Source organism: Syngnathus scovelli, chromosome 1 (assembly GCF_024217435.2).
Source record: "Syngnathus scovelli strain Florida chromosome 1, RoL_Ssco_1.2, whole genome shotgun sequence".
Classification (NCBI taxonomy): domain Eukaryota; kingdom Metazoa; phylum Chordata; class Actinopteri; order Syngnathiformes; family Syngnathidae; genus Syngnathus; species Syngnathus scovelli.
The window spans coordinates 2,942,303-2,948,682 of NC_090847.1; the positions used below are offsets into that span (position 1 = coordinate 2,942,303).

Below are 6,380 nucleotides of genomic sequence, written 5' to 3' on the forward strand. Positions count from 1 at the left end.
GCTGCTGATAGCGAGGGAGGGATGACAGGATGATGGAAGACTGAATGTTAAAGGGGCAAAGAATGCATGAACAACAGTGGGTGTACACTAATGTAACTGCAATCCAGGAGAAGTAATGTTTAATAGTTGTCTAACAAGTGGAAAAGGAGCATGCTTGTTACATAACAACACTAATATAGGTGTATCTGTGTGCCTAAAGAAAGATTGGCTGGGAGAACAATAAGCTGTGACAGGAAGAGTGTGGTCCACTCGTAAATAATGAGGGACGCTACTAGGGCCGGCTGGCGCCCCCTGTTAGAGTTGTGCTCACTCCAGCTTATTTTGCAAGAACCACAAGGGAGACAAGCAAGTTCATTTAGACACCTGCAGGTGGAGAGTCCATTCGTCGCTGTCTGAACAGCGATGATCGAATGAAGTCTAAAAGTCTCCTCCCTGCAAGGGCATATTTATTAGGAGGAACAGAGTGGGGGTGAGTGGACAGGTTTGGTGAACCCCCGGCCTCTGATAAGATCAGAGCAGGGGGTGTTTTACACTGTTGTGGGAATCAGAACAACTTTGATTGCTTCCCCTGCAGCTGGTCAATCAAGCAGAGGAAGCAACCACTTAATCTTACTCTGCGTTGTGAGGGCAAGACAAGATTGATTTAATCATTATAGTCTACATTCCAACATAATCCTACGATAAAGATAACCTGGAAAACCCTAACACCCCCTAGGCACTCTGAGGGGAATGGGAAATTAGATCTGAAGAAGAGTCCAAATTGTTAATTTAAATTGATGAAAGTATGACAAAATTGAAACAAATTGTTGATTCTGCTCTGTTTCTTTGGGGCTCTCCTCGATACTTCTAATTTTCTGTTTACATTAAAAACCTGAGACGGCAGATACATCCGTTTTCTCCAGGAGGACAAAGAGACACAGACTGAACTTCCAGGTCATCTGGAGAAGAGCTTCGTGGAGCGCCGCATCCAAATTCTTAAGGCCAGTGTAATTTTGTCCATAAACTCTTGCATTTCACTCTCACCTGGGAACAAGGGATTGCATAGCAGACTGACAACAGACTGAACATCATAAACTTGTGAATAGTTGTTTTACAAACAGGCATTATCCCAAACATAAGTTGAGTACTGGTACAGGAATAGCGTGTGCTGAGTATACCGGATCAAATATCTATTGAGAAAGCACGTGACAATACGGTCTTAAGGGGTGCATCTGAGGCAGACCGAGCACGGTATGTAGAAGCAAGGAGGGCGTCACGGACAGCAGTGTGGGAGGCCCAAGAGACCAAGAGGAAAGAATTTGCAAGTGAACTGGAGAGTGGCAGAGGACGAAAGAGCTTCTTCAAGATAGCAAAGCAAATGGTTAAGGAGAGGCGTGATGTGACCGGTGCAAACTGTGTAAAGGATGAGGATGGCAACATCGTGACAGACAACAGAGGAGTGAGGGAAGTGTTAGAGATTTGCTCACTCCAACTTATTTTGCAAGAACGAAACAGGAGACAAGCAAGTTCTTTTAGACACCTGCAGGTGGAGAGTCCATTCGTCGCTGTCTGAACAGCGATTATCGAATGAAGTCTGAACTCTCCTTCCTGCAAGGGCATATTTATTAGGAGGAACAAAGTGGGGGTGGGAGTGGACAGGTTTGGTGAACCCCCGGCCTCTGATAAGATCAGAGCAGGGGGTGTTTTACACTATTGTGGGAAACAGACTCTGCATTGTGAGGGCCAGACGTGATTGATTTAATTATTACATTGTGAGGGCCAGACGTGATTGATTTAATCATTACAGTCTACATTCCAACGTAATCATAGGATCAAACTAACCTGAAAACCCTAACATCTCCCTCCTGATTTATCATATGATTATGCCACCCCAAACAGCAACGATAAGCAAGAAAAAAAACATATATACGTATAATGAAGAAAGTAGAATGGTAAAAATAAAAACAACAAACAATGATAGCAACACTTTCCAGTGAAGATGAGGCATTACCTCAACACCCCAGATCAAACTTATTGTGTAAGCGAAAAACCTGCTGGCCAGATGTTATTAGCAGGAAAATTCTTACACGGCCCCGTCGCCACAGGCGGCCAGAATGCTATGAATAACAAAAAATAAAAAGAAAAACATAGAAACAGTACATCATTGTATCCATCACTTGCGAAGCATTTTCGATGGTCAAATCATCAAGTTTCTGTAAAACATGCTCAACAGAACAGCATCTACGCAATCCACGTGTCATTATCGTCATCACATCCGTCATCTCTAAGAAGTTGTATATGAACTTGGGCTACAGTAGAGGACACAAACTTCGACACAGCAGACTTCAAACATGGGATAACGCAGGTCGTAAACGAGCACAACACCACCAGCACAACAAGCACAGGAGACAGCAATTTCAAAAGCAGTTGCCACCAGTTGCCAGAGAAAAACCACGAAAAGAAATCAAACTGATGTGGGACCTTGTCATTAGACATGGCCTGCTGTAAGTTCTTCAGTGAATTCATGGCGTCGTTGATGTGGGTGTCATTTTCTCCTGGTATGTATGTGCAACAGGAAGTCCCAATGATGTGGCACACACCACCTTGTGCTGCCGTCAACAAGTCCAGAACCATCCTGTTTTGCAAGACCATCAGTCTGATAGCCTGAATCTCTCTATTTTGTCCATCGTTGACTTGCAGCGAGAGATTCACAAAGGATTGAAAACGATAGTTCAGTGTCTCGATGAAAGCGATAGTTTCCCAACCCCAATCTGAGGGAAGAGCGCAAGGACAACTTTGTCTCCGGCAGACCATACTTTATGGTCCTCTGGAACGTTCACACCCCAGACAGGGTCATGAGGGTCAAAGGTTGTAACTGCTCTGCGTCGACGTCCAGTAGAGTTACGTGCTCCTGTCAACAAATGGTGTCATATCCTGTAGGTGTGGTCTGTCACCCACACTGGTGCACACACTCCTGTCCAGTTGGCGGGCAGCATCGGATAAACCTTGTGACCACAAAGCCACCAGCCATTCTGTATGAAGTATGTTCCATTCGATGGTGTAGCCATGTTGGTTGGAGCCCTTACACCTTGAAAACGGCTCTCTCATCCTGGCACACAGCGGTGATGTCCAAAGCTCCCATCCAGTTTCCTCCTGGAGAGCAGTCGTCGTTAATGCATTTGTGGGTCCTGCAACCTTGGGTGCAACATGTGTAGTCAGCAAGACTTGGAATGCTCCCTCCCGTCGTGGCTGGCCCAGTTCCTTCCTTTAATGACCTCGATGTAGACCCAGTCTCCTGGATTGATGGGGTTGTCGACCTGTGAGGAGGAAAGATCAAGCGGCAGTAAATTTGTCTTTGACACAGTTTGAGCGTCCTGATCATATAATCTGCCAAGGACTGCTCTTCATCTGTTGTTTGCAACTCTCGTAGTCAATTGTAGTGCCCATTTAACTGGCAAATAGGAATGTTTGCGGGAAGAGTTTGAACACTTCCTAATGATTCCCTTTAACCAAAAACTATTTATGACAGGGGCGTTCCCATTTATTGCCTCCTGGTTTAAAAGAGATTGTCTTACCCATGCCTTCTTTCTCCTCACACGCTCGCACCCACACAGGGTGTGAACACACACACACACACGCACACGCACCCACGCAGACAAAGAGATTCTAATCCATCTCTCATGTAGCTTCTCTTGATAGAATCTCCTATCGGTAACTGTATAGCAGACGTTTTAGCATATAATCCCATACTCTGCTCTCTCACTTCTACTTTTTCATGTCGGTGCAGTCGTAGGTGGCCCCTATTGCAGTCATTGTCTTGTTAACTGTCGCCGTGTGGCTCCTATGCATGACTGTGTGAATGTCAAAAATTGAACGTACCTAACTTTCTGACCATCCAACCTCCACTGTGGTATAAAAAACCTTACTATTGTATTGAGTAGGTACATTGAGCAACCTAGCTTCCTCCTGACTGCCAAATGTCCTGTTCTAAAATTTATATAACTCGACCTCTACGTCTTAAGCTTGATGAGCCAAAATATAAGATCTTGCTCTTGTTTCCTACCGTTTTAGTCTATTTGTTTTATCCAAATCCGTTCAATCTCTGATTATAATCTGTAACCCTACGTATTTTTCAAATTTTTATTTATTTATTTATCAAATCTCCTCAGTTCTGTCAAACTCAGTGCACAATGAACCTCCCTTCCACTTTGAACCAAGCTTCACCAAATTTGGGAACGCCGTAGCAAGGAGTGCGATTTGGTTGTCAGACACTCCAAGTCCATATCTTTTTGCCGCACTTCACCCTATCAAGTTGGTGTTCTTTTGTTGTTGCTTCAGAGCGACCCCATCCATCACTCTTGAATGAGTCCATTGTTCAAATGAGTCAATTTTCATCATTGTGAGTTCCTCCGCTTTTCACTGTCTTTTCTCGTCCCCGAGGATGTTGTCTGTCCTCCGGAGTGTACTTGTCCTCCTCCAAGCACAACAGCAGTCTTTTCTTGTCCTTCGCCAAAGGTCAAAGGTGCTTCAGAGCCAGGCACCATTTTGTGGTTGTTCACGGCTGCAGGCGAAGACTCGGATTGGGTTTCAGGGGCCCTGACACTGAGAATGACAGGCTGGTTTGAACACTTGTAAGACTATCTCCAAATGTAGCTGCTTCCATCAATTTGCTGGTAATGTTTGTTTACCAAACTTCAAATTCTCCTAATAACAGAGGTCTCGTTTTTATATCGTAAATCCTGCAACTCATCCTATTTTTTGAGCTACATTTTATCTATCTATAGTTCCAATTTAATCGGACAGTATGTTGTCTTCAGTATCATTATTGAAAATCAACTCATCGAGGTCTGCTTTCCACATCAAGCCCTGATCTGTATGTCTTGACCTATCACATGTTATTGTCATGCTTGCTCAGAAATGTGACTTAGAGTATGGTGCTGTGAATTCTCAATCTCCCCAATGAAATTGGATCCCACCTCGTAGTTCTTATCTTTCTCATGTTCCTGTTAGCCTGCAATTGTCCAAATCAAAAATGTTTTCTTTTAACTGTCTTTCTTTTGAACCTCTAAATCTCTCGTGTTGCTAAACTATCTACACCAGAACAAAAAATTTACCACAATATAACACCAAATGTATTCTAAAATTCATTGTCATAAAGTGTTGTATTATTACTATCTTCCACTATCTGTCCTAGTCCTACTCACTCCCCCCCTTCTGAGGCTTGGCAACGCCCATGCCTCACACCTTGACAAACTTTTTGGGAGAATGCGTTCTTTACTACATACGATTCCATCATCATTTAATTTGACTTTCTTTCCAAAACGCTTCTCAATTTCTCAGTTCACACATCTTCTACATGTGTTACTGGTTCTCCAGTTTTTTTTCTAGTTAATTATCAATCCAAAAGCTACGTGTTTCTTTCTAACATTCAACCTGCTCAAAATCATTCTTTCATCAAAGTCGCTCTACTAATTTTCCATAGTAGTTGCCAACAACTTCAACCATTCAACCTGTAATTTCTTTTCATTCAGGCTATCATTCATCAATGTTCATTTGCATCTCACACGCAGTCTCCAAAAAGGAGTCTTTCTATCACATTGGTCCCAATTCATCCAAGCTCACCACACAACATTCATATATCATTTCCAACTTAGGTTTCCTGGTAGAGCAATCCACCAATTCAAAAAAACTTAACTACAACAAACAATTGGCAAATTAATCTGAATTTTTTTCTTTGTTTTTAAATTTGAAGAACTCAATCTCTCAGATTTAGCTTGCATTTAGAATTTTGTATAATCTTATAACACAACCAATCAATTATTCCTATTAAATGTAGCATTGCAAAATCTTAAATTCACAATTTAGCTTCTTCCAATTCTTGAAAGCATGTTCTGTCATTTTTTTTCTTCAAATTTCTCATGTGGGCTCGACACTTAACATGCACTAGTGTGGATTAGTTTCTGCTTGCAAACAGATTTCTTTTTCCTCTCATTTTTATCTTTACTCCATACATTTTCTTCCACTTCAGCATGTATTGCATACAATTAAGAAATCTACTTGCCATGAACTTCTCGTTTTAAAGAAGAGCAGAGCAAGAGATTTACCGTTCTTATTTCCCATCTTAATTTTAGTAGCTTAAGGTTTTACAATTTTTTCAATTTTTTTTTCTTTGAGGATCCTCAATGCAGGTTTAAATTGACCTTTCAACAAATTACTAGCCTGTTTTATCAACGCTAGAACTGCTTTTTAGTCATTTTATCCTACCAGTCACACACTCAATCACACTAACTCCAGCGCTTTTTTAGGCCTCATGGCTCGGACAAACCAAAGCCGTATCTCATAGCTCGGATAAACCAAAGCCGAATCTCATAGCTCGGACAAACCAAAGCCGTATCTCATAG

At 42.1% G+C, this 6,380-nt stretch overlaps 1 long non-coding RNA gene across 1 annotated transcript; it reads right to left on the bottom strand.

Annotated features, from left to right (window-relative positions):
• Positions 1-2,058: 2,058 nt before the first annotated feature.
• On the bottom strand, positions 2,059-5,870 carry LOC137840871 (uncharacterized). Its single transcript, XR_011088010.1, has 2 exons — positions 3,068-5,870; positions 2,059-2,890 (listed from the first exon to the last, which is right to left on the bottom strand). It is a non-coding gene; the product is annotated as an uncharacterized lncRNA (long non-coding RNA).
• Between the last annotated feature and the right edge of the window lie 510 nt (positions 5,871-6,380).